A 20,413-nucleotide genomic window follows, 5' to 3' on the forward strand; every position below is an offset into this window, starting at 1 on the left:
TAGGAATTAACCCAGTATTAAAAGTGTAACCTTACCTGCAATTCCACAATAAAGCCACGAGGGGGCGCCATCACACCACGACAAAGCAATTACAACATGCTCTGAATGTTGATGTGATTGTGTACAGTACACTGCCAAAAAGCATGTTTACACGTGTAGGAATTAACCCAGTATTAAAAGTGTAACCTTACCTGCAATTCCACAATAAAGCCACGAGGGGGCGCCATCACACCACGACTGGTGGAACTCTTGCGCCACCTCTCCCCCACAACTAGACACCCTATAGGCAAACGCATGCATATATTACGCTTTTTTACACACCTCCCAGCAATGCAGCCGTCACCAGCATCGCACGGACTGGCACTGGAACACACATTGAAGGAGGCAGAGAAGGCGGCCCTAGACAAACAGGGATTACAATCTCTGCTGGTGAAGAAACTGACACGGACTACAAAAGCCTCCAGGTGCAGCAACAGAGACAGGGGGGTAAGACTGAGCTTCATCTATACTGGGCAACTTTCTGTATTGTCTCTTACTGTTCATGTGATTGTGTATGTTGTTGTCTGTACCACTCTGAATAGTTGGGCTCAACATTGTGTTAAATATTGATATTTATTAATACTGTGAAAAATGGTAAATTTGCAATTCCACAATAAAGCCACGAGGGGGCGCCATCACACCACGACAAAGCAATTACAACATGCTCTGAATGTTGATGTGATTGTGTACAGTACACTGCCAAAAAGCATGTTTACACGTGTAGGAATTAACCCAGTATTAAAAGTGTAAGCCTACCTGCAATTCCACAATAAAGCCACCAGGGGGCGCCATCACACCACGACAAAGCAATTACAACATGCTCTGAATGTTGATGTGATTGTGTACAGTACACTGCCAAAAAGCATGTTTACACGTGTAGGAATTAACCCAGTATTAAAAGTGTAACCTTACCTGCAATTCCACAATAAAGCCACCAGGGGGCGCCATCACACCACGACAAAGCAATTACAACATGCTCTGAATGTTGATGTGATTGTGTACAGTACACTGCCAAAAAGCATGTTTACACGTGTAGGAATTAACCCAGTATTAAGTGTAACCCTACCGGCAATTCCACAATAACGCCACGAGGGGGCGCCATCACACCACGACTGGTGGAACTCTTGCGCCACCTCTCCCCCACAACTAGACACCCTATAGGCAAACGCATGCATATATTACGCTTTTTTACACACCTCCCAGCAATGCAGCCGTCACCAGCATCGCACCGACTGGCACTGGAACACACGTTGAAGGAGGCAGAGAAGGCGGCCCTAGACAAACAGGGATTACAATCTCTGCTGGTGAAGAAACTGACACGGACTACAAAAGCCTCCAGGTGCAGCAACAGAGACAGGGGGGTAAGACTGAGCTTCATCTATACTGGGCAACTTTCTGTATTGTCTCTTACTGTTCATGTGATTGTGTATGTTGTTGTCTGTACCACTCTGAATAGTTGGGCTCAACATTGTGTTAAATATTGATATTTATTAATACTGTGAAAAATGGTAAATTTGCAATTCCACAATAAAGCCACGAGGGGGTGCCATCACACCACGACAAAGCAATTACAACATGCTCTGAATGTTGATGTGATTGTGTACAGTACACTGCCAAAAAGCATGTTTACACGTGTAGGAATTAACCCACTATTAACAGTGTAAGCCTACCTGCAATTCCACAATAAAGCCACGAGGGGGCGCCATCACACCACGACAAAGCAATTACAACATGCTCTGAATGTTGATGTGATTGTGTACAGTACACTGCCAAAAAGCATGTTTACACGTGTAGGAATTAACCCACTATTAACAGTGTAAGCCTACCTGCAATTCCACAATAAAGCCACCAGGGGGCGCCATCACACCACGACAAAGCAATTACAACATGCTCTGAATGTTGATGTGATTGTGTACAGTACACTGCCAAAAAGCATGTTTACACGTGTAGGAATTAACCCAGTATTAAAAGTGTAACCCTACCGGCAATTCCACAATAACGCCACGAGGGGGCGCCATCACACCACGACTGGTGGAACTCTTGCGCCACCTCTCCCCCACAACTAGACACCCTATAGGCAAACGCATGCATATATTACGCTTTTTTACACACCTCCCAGCAATGCAGCCGTCACCAGCATCGCACCGACTGGCACTGGAACACACGTTGAAGGAGGCAGAGAAGGCGGCCCTAGACAAACAGGGATTACAATCTCTGCTGGTGAAGAAACTGACACGGACTACAAAAGCCTCCAGGTGCAGCAACAGAGACAGGGGGGTAAGACTGAGCTTCATCTATACTGGGCAACTTTCTGTATTGTCTCTTACTGTTCATGTGATTGTGTATGTTGTTGTCTGTACCACTCTGAATAGTTGGGCTCAACATTGTGTTAAATATTGATATTTATTAATACTGTGAAAAATGGTAAATTTGCAATTCCACAATAAAGCCACGAGGGGGCGCCATCACACCACGACAAAGCAATTACAACATGCTCTGAATGTTGATGTGATTGTGTACAGTACACTGCCAAAAAGCATGTTTACACGTGTAGGAATTAACCCACTATTAACAGTGTAACCTTACCTGCAATTCCACAATAAAGCCACGAGGGGGCGCCATCACACCACGACAAAGCAATTACAACATGCTCTGAATGTTGATGTGATTGTGTACAGTACACTGCCTAAATGCGTGACGAGACAGGTGAACAAATTAACCCAATTTTAAAATTTTAAGCCTACCTGCAATTCCACAATGAAGCCACGATGGGATGCCATCACACCACAACAAAGCAACTATAACATGACAACAGGTGGGACTCTTGCTCCACCTCTCCCCCACAACTAGACACCCTATAGGCAAACACACGCATACGTAAGGCTTTTTACATACCTCCCAGCAACGCATCCGTCACCAGCATCGCACGGACCGGCACGGGTCCACACGTTGAAGGAGGCAGAGAAGGCGGCCCTAGACAAACAGGGATTACAATCGCTGCCGGTGAAGAAAGTGACGCGCACCTGCTGAGGGCCGGCTCTGGGTTCTCGAGGACTACAAAGACCTGGTCCAGGTGCTGCAACAGAGACAGGGAGGTAAGACTGGGCTTCATCTATACCGGGCAACTTTCTGTATTGTCTTTCAGTGTTGATGTGATTGTGTATGTTGCTGTCTCTACCACTCCGAATAGTTGAGCCCAACATTGTGCTACTTACTGATATTTATTAATACTATTTAAAAAAAAAAGAAAAAAAAAAAAGGTGAAAAATGGTAAGTTTGCAGAATAGATTTGATGTTTGAGTGCAACAAAGGGACATGATGGCAGCAAGCAGTCTTAAAATGCACACAGTTCACAGCACAAACCCCACACTAAAGAGAACATTAGCCAACACATATTTCAAATTAATACACTCCGTGCACCGCTTAATCACGAGAGAGGGATGCCTTGAAAAGGGAGATTTACCTAAAAGTGTGCTGAGACAGGTTACGAAATCAACCTAATTTTAAAGTTTCAACACCACCTGCAATTCCACACTAGAGCCATGAGGGGACGCGATCACACCACAACAAAGAAACTAAAACATGCTCTGACAACAGGTGGGACTCTTGCTCCACCTCTCCCCCACAAGTAGACACCCCACAGGCGCACACATGCACGCACAAACGCTTTTACACACCTCCCAGCAATGCCTCCTTCACCAGCATCGCACTGACCGGTACGGGACCACACATGGAAGGAGGCAGAGAAGGCACGCCTGGACACACGGGGATTACAATCTCTTCTGGTGAACAAACCGACACGCACCTGGCGAGGGACAGCCCTGGGTTCTCGAGGACTACAAAAACCTCCAGGCGCTGCAGCAGAGACTGGGGTCCTTCTGTACCGGGCGACCTTTCTGTATTGTCTCTCACTGTTGATGTGATTGCAGACAGCAACGTACACACCACTCTGAATAGTTGGGCCCAACATTGTGTTACTTGGCAAGTTTGTAAAATAGATTTGATGCTTGAGTGCAACAAAGGGACATGATGGCAGCAAGCAGTCTTAAAATGGACACACACACACACACACACACACACACACACACACACACACACACACACACACACACACACACACACACACACACACTAAAGAAAACATGCTCTGACTGTTGATGTGACTGTGTACAGTACACTGCCTAAATGCGTGACGAGACAGGTGAACAAATTAACCCAATCACACGAACAGTCAGAGCATGTTATAGTTGCTTTGTTGTGGTGTGACGGCATCCCCCTCGTGGCTTCATTGTGGAATTGCAGGTAGGGTTAAAAATTTTTAAAATTGGGTACAGTACACTGCCTAAACGCGTGACGAGACAGGTGAACAAATTAACCCAATTTTAAAATTTTAAGCCTACCTGCAATTCCACAATGAAGCCACGATGGGATGCCATCACACCACAACAAAGCAACTATAACATGACAACAGGTGGGACTCTTGCTCCACCTCTCCCCCACAACTGGACACCCTACAGGCAAACACACGCATACGTAAGGCTTTTTACATACCTCCCAGCAACGCATCCGTCACCAGCATCGCACGGACCGGCACGGGTCCACACGTTGAAGGAGGCAGAGAAGGCACGCCTGGACACACGGGGATTACAATCTCTTCTGGTGAACAAACCGACACGCACCTGGCGAGGGACAGCCCTGGGTTCTCGAGGACTACAAAAACCTCCAGGCGCTGCAGCAGAGACTGGGGTCCTTCTGTACCGGGCGACCTTTCTGTATTGTCTCTCACTGTTGATGTGATTGCAGACAGCAACGTACACACCACTCTGAATAGTTGGGCCCAACATTGTGTTACTTGGCAAGTTTGTAAAATAGATTTGATGCTTGAGTGCAACAAAGGGACATGATGGCAGCAAGCAGTCTTAAAATGGACACACACAGGGATTACAATCTCTTCTGGTGAACAAACCAACACGCACCTGGCGAGGGACAGCCCTGGGTTCTCGAGGACTACAAAAACCTCCAGGCGCTGCAGCAGAGACTGGGGTCCTTCTGTACCGGGCGACCTTTCTGTATTGTCTCTCACTGTTGATGTGATTGCAGACAGCAACGTACACACCACTCTGAATAGTTGGGCCCAACATTGTGTTACTTGGCAAGTTTGTAAAATAGATTTGATGCTTGAGTGCAACAAAGGGACATGATGGCAGCAAGCAGTCTTAAAATGGACACACACAGGGATTACAATCTCTTCTGGTGAACAAACCAACACGCACCTGGCGAGGGACAGCCCTGGGTTCTCGAGGATTACAAAAACCTCCAGGCGCTGCAGCAGAGACTGGGGGGTAAGACTGAGGTCCTTCTGTACCGGGCGACCTTTCTGTATTGTCTCTCACTTTTGATGTGATTGCAGACAGCAACGTACACACCACTCTGAATAGTTGGGCCCAACATTGTGTTACTTGGCAAGTTTGTAAAATAGATTTGATGCTTGAGTGCAACAAAGGGACATGATGGCAGCAAGCAGTCTTAAAATGGACACACACACACACACACACACACACACACACACACACACACACACACACACTAAAGAAAACATGCTCTGACTGTTGATGTGACTGTGTACAGTACACTGCCTAAATGCGTGACGAGACAGGTGAACAAATTAACCCAATCACACGAACAGTCAGAGCATGTTATAGTTGCTTTGTTGTGGTGTGACGGCATCCCCCTCGTGGCTTCATTGTGGAATTGCAGGTAGGGTTAAAAATTTTTAAAATTGGGTACAGTACACTGGCTAAACGCGTGACGAGACAGGTGAACAAATTAACCCAATTTTAAAATTTTAAGCCTACCTGCAATTCCACAATGAAGCCACGATGGGATGCCATCACACCACAACAAAGCAACTATAACATGACAACAGGTGGGACTCTTGCTCCACCTCTCCCCCACAACTGGACACCCTACAGGCAAACACACGCATACGTAAGGCTTTTTACATACCTCCCAGCAACGCATCCGTCACCAGCATCGCACGGACCGGCACGGGTCCACACGTTGAAGGAGGCAGAGAAGGCGGCCCTAGACAAACAGGGATTACAATCGCTGCCGGTGAAGAAAGTGACGCGCACCTGCTGAGGGCCGGCTCTGGGTTCTCGCGGACTACAAAGACCTGGTCCAGGTGCTGCAACAGAGACAGGGAGGTAAGACTGGGCTTCATCTATACCGGGCAACTTTCTGTATTGTCTTTCAGTGTTGATGTGATTGTGTATGTTGTTGTCTCTACCACTCCGAATAGTTGAGCCCAACATTGTGCTACTTACTGATATTTATTAATACTATTTAAAAAAAAAAAAGGTGAAAAATGGTAAGTTTGCAGAATAGATTTGATGTTTGAGTGCAACAAAGGGACATGATGGCAGCAAGCAGTCTTAAAATGCACACAGTTCACAGCACAAACCCCACACTAAAGAGAACATTAGCCAAAACATATTTCAAATTAATACAGTCCGTGCACCGCTTAATCACAAGAGAGGGATGCCTTGAAAAGGGAGATTTACCTAAAAGTGTGCTGAGACAGGTTACGAAATCAACCTAATTTTAAAGTTTCAACACCACCTGCAATTCCACACTAGAGCCATGAGGGGACGCGATCACACCACAACAAAGAAACTAAAACATGCTCTGACAACAGGTGGGACTCTTGCTCCACCTCTCCCCCACAAGTAGACACCCCACAGGCGCACACATGCACGCACAAACGCTTTTACACACCTCCCAGCAATGCCTCCTTCACCAGCATCGCACTGACCGGTACGGGACCACACATGGAAGGAGGCAGAGAAGGCACGCCTGGACACACGGGGATTACAATCTCTTCTGGTGAACAAACCGACACGCACCTGGCGAGGGACAGCCCTGGGTTCTCGAGGACTACAAAAACCTCCAGGCGCTGCAGCAGAGACTGGGGTCCTTCTGTACCGGGCGACCTTTCTGTATTGTCTCTCACTGTTGATGTGATTGCAGACAGCAACGTACACACCACTCTGAATAGTTGGGCCCAACATTGTGTTACTTGGCAAGTTTGTAAAATAGATTTGATGCTTGAGTGCAACAAAGGGACATGATGGCAGCAAGCAGTCTTAAAATGGAGACACACACACACACACACACACACACACACACACACACACACACACACACACACACACACACACACACTAAAGAAAACATGCTCTGACTGTTGATGTGACTGTGTACAGTACACTGCCTAAATGCGTGACGAGACAGGTGAACAAATTAACCCAATCACACAAACAGTCAGAGCATGTTATAGTTGCTTTGTTGTGGTGTGACGGCATCCCCCTCGTGGCTTCATTGTGGAATTGCAGGTAGGGTTAAAAATTTTTAAAATTGGGTACAGTACACTGCCTAAACGCGTGACGAGACAGGTGAACAATGTACCCAATTTTAAAATTTTAAGCCTACCTGCAATTCCACAATGAAGCCACGATGGGATGCCATCACACCACAACAAAGCAACTATAACATGACAACAGGTGGGACTCTTGCTCCACCTCTCCCCCACAACTGGACACCCTACAGGCAAACACACGCATACGTAAGGCTTTTTACATACCTCCCAGCAACGCATCCGTCACCAGCATCGCACGGACCGGCACGGGTCCACACGTTGAAGGAGGCAGAGAAGGCGGCCCTAGACAAACAGGGATTACAATCGCTGCCGGTGAAGAAAGTGACGCGCACCTGCTGAGGGCCGGCTCTGGGTTCTCGCGGACTACAAAGACCTGGTCCAGGTGCTGCAACAGAGACAGGGAGGTAAGACTGGGCTTCATCTATACCGGGCAACTTTCTGTATTGTCTTTCAGTGTTGATGTGATTGTGTATGTTGTTGTCTCTACCACTCCGAATAGTTGAGCCCAACATTGTGCTACTTACTGATATTTATTAATACTATTTAGAAAAAGAAAAAAAAAAAAAGGTGAAAAATGGTAAGTTTGCAGAATAGATTTGATGTTTGAGTGCAACAAAGGGACATGATGGCAGCAAGCAGTCTTAAAATGCACACAGTTCACAGCACAAACCCCACACTAAAGAGAACATTAGCCAAAACATATTTCAAATTAATACAGTCCGTGCACCGCTTAATCACAAGAGAGGGATGCCTTGAAAAGGGAGATTTACCTAAAAGTGTGCTGAGACAGGTTACGAAATCAACCTAATTTTAAAGTTTCAACACCACCTGCAATTCCACACTAGAGCCATGAGGGGACGCGATCACACCACAACAAAGAAACTAAAACATGCTCTGACAACAGGTGGGACTCTTGCTCCACCTCTCCCCCACAAGTAGACACCCCACAGGCGCACACATGCACGCACAAACGCTTTTACACACCTCCCAGCAATGCCTCCTTCACCAGCATCGCACTGACCGGTACGGGACCACACATGGAAGGAGGCAGAGAAGGCACGCCTGGACACACGGGGATTACAATCTCTTCTGGTGAACAAACCGACACGCACCTGGCGAGGGACAGCCCTGGGTTCTCGAGGACTACAAAAACCTCCAGGCGCTGCAGCAGAGACTGGGGTCCTTCTGTACCGGGCGACCTTTCTGTATTGTCTCTCACTGTTGATGTGATTGCAGACAGCAACGTACACACCACTCTGAATAGTTGGGCCCAACATTGTGTTACTTGGCAAGTTTGTAAAATAGATTTGATGCTTGAGTGCAACAAAGGGACATGATGGCAGCAAGCAGTCTTAAAATGGACACACACAGGGATTACAATCTCTTCTGGTGAACAAACCAACACGCACCTGGCGAGGGACAGCCCTGGGTTCTCGAGGATTACAAAAACCTCCAGGCGCTGCAGCAGAGACTGGGGGGTAAGACTGAGGTCCTTCTGTACCGGGCGACCTTTCTGTATTGTCTCTCACTGTTGATGTGATTGCAGACAGCAACGTACACACCACTCTGAATAGTTGGGCCCAACATTGTGTTACTTGGCAAGTTTGTAAAATAGATTTGATGCTTGAGTGCAACAAAGGGACATGATGGCAGCAAGCAGTCTTAAAATGGACACACACACACACACACACACACACACACACACACACACACACACACACACTAAAGAAAACATGCTCTGACTGTTGATGTGACTGTGTACAGTACACTGCCTAAATGCGTGACGAGACAGGTGAACAAATTAACCCAATCACACGAACAGTCAGAGCATGTTATAGTTGCTTTGTTGTGGTGTGACGGCATCCCCCTCGTGGCTTCATTGTGGAATTGCAGGTAGGGTTAAAAATTTTTAAAATTGGGTACAGTACACTGCCTAAATGCGTGACGAGACAGGTGAACAAATTAACCCAATTTTAAAATTTTAAGCCTACCTGCAATTCCACAATGAAGCCACGATGGGATGCCATCACACCACAACAAAGCAACTATAACATGACAACAGGTGGGACTCTTGCTCCACCTCTCCCCCACAACTGGACACCCCTACAGGCAAACACACGCATACGTAAGGCTTTTTACATACCTCCCAGCAACGCATCCGTCACCAGCATCGCACGGACCGGCACGGGTCCACACGTTGAAGGAGGCAGAGAAGGCGGCCCTAGACAAACAGGGATTACAATCGCTGCCGGTGAAGAAAGTGACGCGCACCTGCTGAGGGCCGGCTCTGGGTTCTCGCGGACTACAAAGACCTGGTCCAGGTGCTGCAACAGAGACAGGGAGGTAAGACTGGGCTTCATCTATACCGGGCAACTTTCTGTATTGTCTTTCAGTGTTGATGTGATTGTGTATGTTGTTGTCTCTACCACTCCGAATAGTTGAGCCCAACATTGTGCTACTTACTGATATTTATTAATACTATTTAGAAAAAGAAAAAAAAAAAAAGGTGAAAAATGGTAAGTTTGCAGAATAGATTTGATGTTTGAGTGCAACAAAGGGACATGATGGCAGCAAGCAGTCTTAAAATGCACACAGTTCACAGCACAAACCCCACACTAAAGAGAACATTAGCCAAAACATATTTCAAATTAATACAGTCCGTGCACCGCTTAATCACAAGAGAGGGATGCCTTGAAAAGGGAGATTTACCTAAAAGTGTGCTGAGACAGGTTACGAAATCAACCTAATTTTAAAGTTTCAACACCACCTGCAATTCCACACTAGAGCCATGAGGGGACGCGATCACACCACAACAAAGAAACTAAAACATGCTCTGACAACAGGTGGGACTCTTGCTCCACCTCTCCCCCACAAGTAGACACCCCACAGGCGCACACATGCACGCACAAACGCTTTTACACACCTCCCAGCAATGCCTCCTTCACCAGCATCGCACTGACCGGTACGGGACCACACATGGAAGGAGGCAGAGAAGGCACGCCTGGACACACGGGGATTACAATCTCTTCTGGTGAACAAACCGACACGCACCTGGCGAGGGACAGCCCTGGGTTCTCGAGGACTACAAAAACCTCCAGGCGCTGCAGCAGAGACTGGGGTCCTTCTGTACCGGGCGACCTTTCTGTATTGTCTCTCACTTTTGATGTGATTGCAGACAGCAACGTACACACCACTCTGAATAGTTGGGCCCAACATTGTGTTACTTGGCAAGTTTGTAAAATAGATTTGATGCTTGAGTGCAACAAAGGGACATGATGGCAGCAAGCAGTCTTAAAATGGACACACACACACACACACACACACACACACACACACACACACACACTAAAGAAAACATGCTCTGACTGTTGATGTGACTGTGTACAGTACACTGCCTAAATGCGTGACGAGACAGGTGAACAAATTAACCCAATCACACGAACAGTCAGAGCATGTTATAGTTGCTTTGTTGTGGTGTGACGGCATCCCCCTCGTGGCTTCATTGTGGAATTGCAGGTAGGGTTAAAAATTTTTAAAATTGGGTTAATTTGTTCACCTGTCTCGTCACGCATTTAGGCAGTGTACTGTACCCAATTTTAAAATTTTAAGCCTACCTGCAATTCCACAATGAAGCCACGATGGGATGCCATCACACCACAACAAAGCAACTATAACATGACAACAGGTGGGACTCTTGCTCCACCTCTCCCCCACAACTAGACACCCTATAGGCAAACACACGCATACGTAAGGCTTTTTACATACCTCCCAGCAACGCATCCGTCACCAGCATCGCACGGACCGGCACGGGTCCACACGTTGAAGGAGGCAGAGAAGGCGGCCCTAGACAAACAGGGATTACAATCGCTGCCGGTGAAGAAAGTGACGCGCACCTGCTGAGGGCCGGCTCTGGGTTCTCGAGGACTACAAAGACCTGGTCCAGGTGCTGCAACAGAGACAGGGAGGTAAGACTGGGCTTCATCTATACCGGGCAACTTTCTGTATTGTCTTTCAGTGTTGATGTGATTGTGTATGTTGTTGTCTCTACCACTCCGAATAGTTGAGCCCAACATTGTGCTACTTACTGATATTTATTAATACTATTTAGAAAAAGAAAAAAAAAAAAAAAGGTGAAAAATGGTAAGTTTGCAGAATAGATTTGATGTTTGAGTGCAACAAAGGGACATGATGGCAGCAAGCAGTCTTAAAATGCACACAGTTCACAGCACAAACCCCACACTAAAGAGAACATTAGCCAAAACATATTTCAAATTAATACACTCCGTGCACCGCTTAATCACGAGAGAGGGATGCCTTGAAAAGGGAGATTTACCTAAAAGTGTGCTGAGACAGGTTACGAAATCAACCTAATTTTAAAGTTTCAACCCCACCTGCAATTCCACACTAGAGCCATGAGGGGACGCGATCACACCACAACAAAGAAACTAAAACATGCTCTGACAACAGGTGGGACTCTTGCTCCACCTCTCCCCCACAAGTAGACACCCCACAGGCGCACACATGCACGCACAAACGCTTTTACACACCTCCCAGCAATGCCTCCTTCACCAGCATCGCACTGACCGGTACGGGACCACACATGGAAGGAGGCAGAGAAGGCACGCCTGGACACACGGGGATTACAATCTCTTCTGGTGAACAAACCGACACGCACCTGGCGAGGGACAGCCCTGGGTTCTCGAGGACTACAAAAACCTCCAGGCGCTGCAGCAGAGACTGGGGGTAAGACTGAGGTCCTTCTGTACCGGGCGACCTTTCTGTATTGTCTCTCACTGTTGATGTGATTGCAGACAGCAACGTACACACCACTCTGAATAGTTGGGCCCAACATTGTGTTACTTGGCAAGTTTGTAAAATAGATTTGATGCTTGAGTGCAACAAAGGGACATGATGGCAGCAAGCAGTCTTAAAATGGACACACACACACACACACACACACACACACACACACACACACACACACTAAAGAAAACATGCTCTGACTGTTGATGTGACTGTGTACAGTACACTGCCTAAATGCGTGACGAGACAGGTGAACAAATTAACCCAATCACACGAACAGTCAGAGCATGTTATAGTTGCTTTGTTGTGGTGTGACGGCATCCCCCTCGTGGCTTCATTGTGGAATTGCAGGTAGGGTTAAAAATTTTTAAAATTGGGTACAGTACACTGCCTAAACGCGTGACGAGACAGGTGAACAAATTAACCCAATTTTAAAATTTTAAGCCTACCTGCAATTCCACAATGAAGCCACGATGGGATGCCATCACACCACAACAAAGCAACTATAACATGACAACAGGTGGGACTCTTGCTCCACCTCTCCCCCACAACTGGACACCCTACAGGCAAACACACGCATACGTAAGGCTTTTTACATACCTCCCAGCAACGCATCCGTCACCAGCATCGCACGGACCGGCACGGGTCCACACGTTGAAGGAGGCAGAGAAGGCGGCCCTAGACAAACAGGGATTACAATCGCTGCCGGTGAAGAAAGTGACGCGCACCTGCTGAGGGCCGGCTCTGGGTTCTCGCGGACTACAAAGACCTGGTCCAGGTGCTGCAACAGAGACAGGGAGGTAAGACTGGGCTTCATCTATACCGGGCAACTTTCTGTATTGTCTTTCAGTGTTGATGTGATTGTGTATGTTGTTGTCTCTACCACTCCGAATAGTTGAGCCCAACATTGTGCTACTTACTGATATTTATTAATACTATTTAGAAAAAGAAAAAAAAAAAAAGGTGAAAAATGGTAAGTTTGCAGAATAGATTTGATGTTTGAGTGCAACAAAGGGACATGATGGCAGCAAGCAGTCTTAAAATGCACACAGTTCACAGCACAAACCCCACACTAAAGAGAACATTAGCCAAAACATATTTCAAATTAATACAGTCCGTGCACCGCTTAATCACAAGAGAGGGATGCCTTGAAAAGGGAGATTTACCTAAAAGTGTGCTGAGACAGGTTACGAAATCAACCTAATTTTAAAGTTTCAACACCACCTGCAATTCCACACTAGAGCCATGAGGGGACGCGATCACACCACAACAAAGAAACTAAAACATGCTCTGACAACAGGTGGGACTCTTGCTCCACCTCTCCCCCACAAGTAGACACCCCACAGGCGCACACATGCACGCACAAACGCTTTTACACACCTCCCAGCAATGCCTCCTTCACCAGCATCGCACTGACCGGTACGGGACCACACATGGAAGGAGGCAGAGAAGGCACGCCTGGACACACGGGGATTACAATCTCTTCTGGTGAACAAACCGACACGCACCTGGCGAGGGACAGCCCTGGGTTCTCGAGGACTACAAAAACCTCCAGGCGCTGCAGCAGAGACTGGGGTCCTTCTGTACCGGGCGACCTTTCTGTATTGTCTCTCACTGTTGATGTGATTGCAGACAGCAACGTACACACCACTCTGAATAGTTGGGCCCAACATTGTGTTACTTGGCAAGTTTGTAAAATAGATTTGATGCTTGAGTGCAACAAAGGGACATGATGGCAGCAAGCAGTCTTAAAATGGACACACACACACACGGACACACACACACACACACACACACACACACACACACACACACACACACACACTAAAGAAAACATGCTCTGACTGTTGATGTGACTGTGTACAGTACACTGCCTAAATGCGTGACGAGACAGGTGAACAAATTAACCCAATCACACGAACAGTCAGAGCATGTTATAGTTGCTTTGTTGTGGTGTGACGGCATCCCCCTCGTGGCTTCATTGTGGAATTGCAGGTAGGGTTAAAAATTTTTAAAATTGGGTTAATTTGTTCACCTGTCTCGTCACGCATTTAGGCAGTGTACTGTACCCAATTTTAAAATTTTAAGCCTACCTGCAATTCCACAATGAAGCCACGATGGGATGCCATCACACCACAACAAAGCAACTATAACATGACAACAGGTGGGACTCTTGCTCCACCTCTCCCCCACAACTGGACACCCTACAGGCAAACACACGCATACGTAAGGCTTTTTACATACCTCCCAGCAACGCATCCGTCACCAGCATCGCACGGACCGGCACGGGTCCACACGTTGAAGGAGGCAGAGAAGGCGGCCCTAGACAAACAGGGATTACAATCGCTGCCGGTGAAGAAAGTGACGCGCACCTGCTGAGGGCCGGCTCTGGGTTCTCGCGGACTACAAAGACCTGGTCCAGGTGCTGCAACAGAGACAGGGAGGTAAGACTGGGCTTCATCTATACCGGGCAACTTTCTGTATTGTCTTTCAGTGTTGATGTGATTGTGTATGTTGTTGTCTCTACCACTCCGAATAGTTGAGCCCAACATTGTGCTACTTACTGATATTTATTAATACTATTTAGAAAAAGAAAAAAAAAAAAAGGTGAAAAATGGTAAGTTTGCAGAATAGATTTGATGTTTGAGTGCAACAAAGGGACATGATGGCAGCAAGCAGTCTTAAAATGCACACAGTTCACAGCACAAACCCCACACTAAAGAGAACATTAGCCAACACATATTTCAAATTAATACACTCCGTGCACCGCTTAATCACGAGAGAGGGATGCCTTGAAAAGGGAGATTTACCTAAAAGTGTGCTGAGACAGGTTACGAAATCAACCTAATTTTAAAGTTTCAACACCACCTGCAATTCCACACTAGAGCCATGAGGGGACGCGATCACACCACAACAAAGAAACTAAAACATGCTCTGACAACAGGTGGGACTCTTGCTCCACCTCTCCCCCACAAGTAGACACCCCACAGGCGCACACATGCACGCACAAACGCTTTTACACACCTCCCAGCAATGCCTCCTTCACCAGCATCGCACTGACCGGTACGGGACCACACATGGAAGGAGGCAGAGAAGGCACGCCTGGACACACGGGGATTACAATCTCTTCTGGTGAACAAACCGACACGCACCTGGCGAGGGACAGCCCTGGGTTCTCGAGGACTACAAAAACCTCCAGGCGCTGCAGCAGAGACTGGGGTCCTTCTGTACCGGGCGACCTTTCTGTATTGTCTCTCACTGTTGATGTGATTGCAGACAGCAACGTACACACCACTCTGAATAGTTGGGCCCAACATTGTGTTACTTGGCAAGTTTGTAAAATAGATTTGATGCTTGAGTGCAACAAAGGGACATGATGGCAGCAAGCAGTCTTAAAATGGACACACACAGGGGATTACAATCTCTTCTGGTGAACAAACCAACACGCACCTGGCGAGGGACAGCCCTGGGTTCTCGAGGATTACAAAAACCTCCAGGCGCTGCAGCAGAGACTGGGGGGTAAGACTGAGGTCCTTCTGTACCGGGCGACCTTTCTGTATTGTCTCTCACTGTTGATGTGATTGCAGACAGCAACGTACACACCACTCTGAATAGTTGGGCCCAACATTGTGTTACTTGGCAAGTTTGTAAAATAGATTTGATGCTTGAGTGCAACAAAGGGACATGATGGCAGCAAGCAGTCTTAAAATGGACACACACAGGGATTACAATCTCTTCTGGTGAACAAACCAACACGCACCTGGCGAGGGACAGCCCTGGGTTCTCGAGGATTACAAAAACCTCCAGGCGCTGCAGCAGAGACTGGGGGGTAAGACTGAGGTCCTTCTGTACCGGGCGACCTTTCTGTATTGTCTCTCACTGTTGATGTGATTGCAGACAGCAACGTACACACCACTCTGAATAGTTGGGCCCAACATTGTGTTACTTGGCAAGTTTGTAAAATAGATTTGATGCTTGAGTGCAACAAAGGGACATGATGGCAGCAAGCAGTCTTAAAATGGACACACACGGGGATTACAATCTCTTCTGGTGAACAAACCAACACGCACCTGGCGAGGGACAGCCCTGGGTTCTCGAGGATTACAAAAACCTCCAGGCGCTGCAGCAGAGACTGGGGGGTAAGACTGAGGTCCTTCTGTACCGGGCGACCTTTCTGTATTGTCTCTCACTGTTGATGTGATTGCAGACAGCAACGTACACACCACTCTGAATAGTTGGGCCCAACATTGTGTTACTTGGCAAGTTTGTAAAATAGATTTGATGCTTGAGTGCAACAAAGGGACATGATGGCAGCAAGCAGTCTTAAAATGGACACACACAGGGATTACAATCTCTTCTGGTGAACAAACCAACACGCACCTGGCGAGGGACAGCCCTGGGTTCTCGAGGACTACAAAAACCTCCAGGCGCTGCAGCAGAGACTGGGGGGTAAGACTGAGGTCCTTCTGTACCGGGCGACCTTTCTGTATTGTCTCTCACTGTTGATGTGATTGCAGACAGCAACGTACACACCACTCTGAATAGTTGGGCCCAACATTGTGTTACTTGGCAAGTTTGTAAAATAGATTTGATGCTTGAGTGCAACAAAGGGACATGATGGCAGCAAGCAGTCTTAAAATGGACACACACACACACACACACACACACACACACACTAAAGAAAACATGCTCTGACTGTTGATGTGACTGTGTACAGTACACTGCCTAAATGCGTGACGAGACAGGTGAACAAATTAACCCAATCACACGAACAGTCAGAGCATGTTATAGTTGCTTTGTTGTGGTGTGACGGCATCCCCCTCGTGCCTTCATTGTGGAATTGCAGGTAGGGTTAAAAATTTTTAAAATTGGGTTAATTTGTTCACCTGTCTCGTCACGCATTTAGGCAGTGTACTGTACCCAATTTTAAAATTTTAAGCCTACCTGCAATTCCACAATGAAGCCATGATGGGATGCCATCACACCACAACAAAGCAACTATAACATGACAACAGGTGGGACTCTTGCTCCACCTCTCCCCCACAACTAGACACCCTATAGGCAAACACACGCATACGTAAGGCTTTTTACATACCTCCCAGCAACGCATCCGTCACCAGCATCGCACGGACCGGCACGGGTCCACACGTTGAAGGAGGCAGAGAAGGCGGCCCTAGACAAACAGGGATTACAATCGCTGCCGGTGAAGAAAGTGACGCGCACCTGCTGAGGGCCGGCTCTGGGTTCTCGCGGACTACAAAGACCTGGTCCAGGTGCTGCAACAGAGACAGGGAGGTAAGACTGGGCTTCATCTATACCGGGCAACTTTCTGTATTGTCTTTCAGTGTTGATGTGATTGTGTATGTTGTTGTCTCTACCACTCCGAATAGTTGAGCCCAACATTGTGCTACTTACTGATATTTATTAATACTATTTAGAAAAAGAAAAAAAAAAAAGGTGAAAAATGGTAAGTTTGCAGAATAGATTTGATGTTTGAGTGCAACAAAGGGACATGATGGCAGCAAGCAGTCTTAAAATGCACACAGTTCACAGCACAAACCCCACACTAAAGAGAACATTAGCCAACACATATTTCAAATTAATACACTCCGTGCACCGCTTAATCACGAGAGAGGGATGCCTTGAAAAGGGAGATTTACCTAAAAGTGTGCTGAGACAGGTTACGAAATCAACCTAATTTTAAAGTTTCAACACCACCTGCAATTCCACACTAGAGCCATGAGGGGACGCGATCACACCACAACAAAGAAACTAAAACATGCTCTGACAACAGGTGGGACTCTTGCTCCACCTCTCCCCCACAAGTAGACACCCCACAGGCGCACACATGCACGCACAAACGCTTTTACACACCTCCCAGCAATGCCTCCTTCACCAGCATCGCACTGACCGGTACGGGACCACACATGGAAGGAGGCAGAGAAGGCACGCCTGGACACACGGGGATTACAATCTCTTCTGGTGAACAAACCGACACGCACCTGGCGAGGGACAGCCCTGGGTTCTCGAGGACTACAAAAACCTCCAGGCGCTGCAGCAGAGACTGGGGGTCCTTCTGTACCGGGCGACCTTTCTGTATTGTCTCTCACTGTTGATGTGATTGCAGACAGCAACGTACACACCACTCTGAATAGTTGGGCCCAACATTGTGTTACTTGGCAAGTTTGTAAAATAGATTTGATGCTTGAGTGCAACAAAGGGACATGATGGCAGCAAGCAGTCTTAAATGGACGACACCCAACATTGTGTTACTTGGCAAGTTTGTAAAATAGATTTGATGCTTGAGTGCAACAAAGGGACATGATGGCAGCAAGCAGTCTTAAAATGGACACACACACACACACACACACACACACTAAAGAAAACATGCTCTGACTGTTGATGTGACTGTGTACAGTACACTGCCTAAATGCGTGACGAGACAGGTGAACAAATTAACCCAATCACACGAACAGTCAGAGCATGTTATAGTTGCTTTGTTGTGGTGTGACGGCATCCCCCTCGTGGCTTCATTGTGGAATTGCAGGTAGGGTTAAAAATTTTTAAAATTGGGTACAGTACACTGCCTAAACGCGTGACGAGACAGGTGAACAAATTAACCCAATTTTAAAATTTTAAGCCTACCTGCAATTCCACAATGAAGCCACGATGGGATGCCATCACACCACAACAAAGCAACTATAACATGACAACAGGTGGGACTCTTGCTCCACCTCTCCCCCACAACTGGACACCCTACAGGCAAACACACGCATACGTAAGGCTTTTTACATACCTCCCAGCAACGCATCCGTCACCAGCATCGCACGGACCGGCACGGGTCCACACGTTGAAGGAGGCAGAGAAGGCGGCCCTAGACAAACAGGGATTACAATCGCTGCCGGTGAAGAAAGTGACGCGCACCTGCTGAGGGCCGGCTCTGGGTTCTCGCGGACTACAAAGACCTGGTCCAGGTGCTGCAACAGAGACAGGGAGGTAAGACTGGGCTTCATCTATACCGGGCAACTTTCTGTATTGTCTTTCAGTGTTGATGTGATTGTGTATGTTGTTGTCTCTACCACTCCGAATAGTTGAGCCCAACATTGTGCTACTTACTGATATTTATTAATACTATTTAGAAAAAGAAAAAAAAAAAAAGGTGAAAAATGGTAAGTTTGCAGAATAGATTTGATGTTTGAGTGCAACAAAGGGACATGATGGCAGCAAGCAGTCTTAAAATGCACACAGTTCACAGCACAAACCCCACACTAAAGAGAACATTAGCCAAAACATATTTCAAATTAATACAGTCCGTGCACCGCTTAATCACAAGAGAGGGATGCCTTGAAAAGGGAGATTTACCTAAAAGTGTGCTGAGACAGGTTACGAAATCAACCTAATTTTAAAGTTTCAACACCACCTGCAATTCCACACTAGAGCCATGAGGGGACACGATCACACCACAACAAAGAAACTAAAACATGCTCTGACAACAGGTGGGACTCTTGCTCCACCTCTCCCCCACAAGTAGACACCCCACAGGCGCACACATGCACGCACAAACGCTTTTACACACCTCCCAGCAATGCCTCCTTCACCAGCATCGCACTGACCGGTACGGGACCACACATGGAAGGAGGCAGAGAAGGCACGCCTGGACACACGGGGATTACAATCTCTTCTGGTGAACAAACCGACACGCACCTGGCGAGGGACAGCCCTGGGTTCTCGAGGACTACAAAAACCTCCAGGCGCTGCAGCAGAGACTGGGGTCCTTCTGTACCGGGCGACCTTTCTGTATTGTCTCTCACTGTTGATGTGATTGCAGACAGCAACGTACACACCACTCTGAATAGTTGGGCCCAACATTGTGTTACTTGGCAAGTTTGTAAAATAGATTTGATGCTTGAGTGCAACAAAGGGACATGATGGCAGCAAGCAGTCTTAAAATGGACACACACACACACACACACACACACACACACACACACACTAAAGAAAACATGCTCTGACTGTTGATGTGACTGTGTACAGTACACTGCCTAAATGCGTGACGAGACAGGTGAACAAATTAACCCAATCACACGAACAGTCAGAGCATGTTATAGTTGCTTTGTTGTGGTGTGACGGCAT

This window comes from Scleropages formosus, chromosome 17, assembly GCF_900964775.1.
Source record: "Scleropages formosus chromosome 17, fSclFor1.1, whole genome shotgun sequence".
Taxonomy (NCBI): Eukaryota; Metazoa; Chordata; class Actinopteri; order Osteoglossiformes; family Osteoglossidae; genus Scleropages; species Scleropages formosus.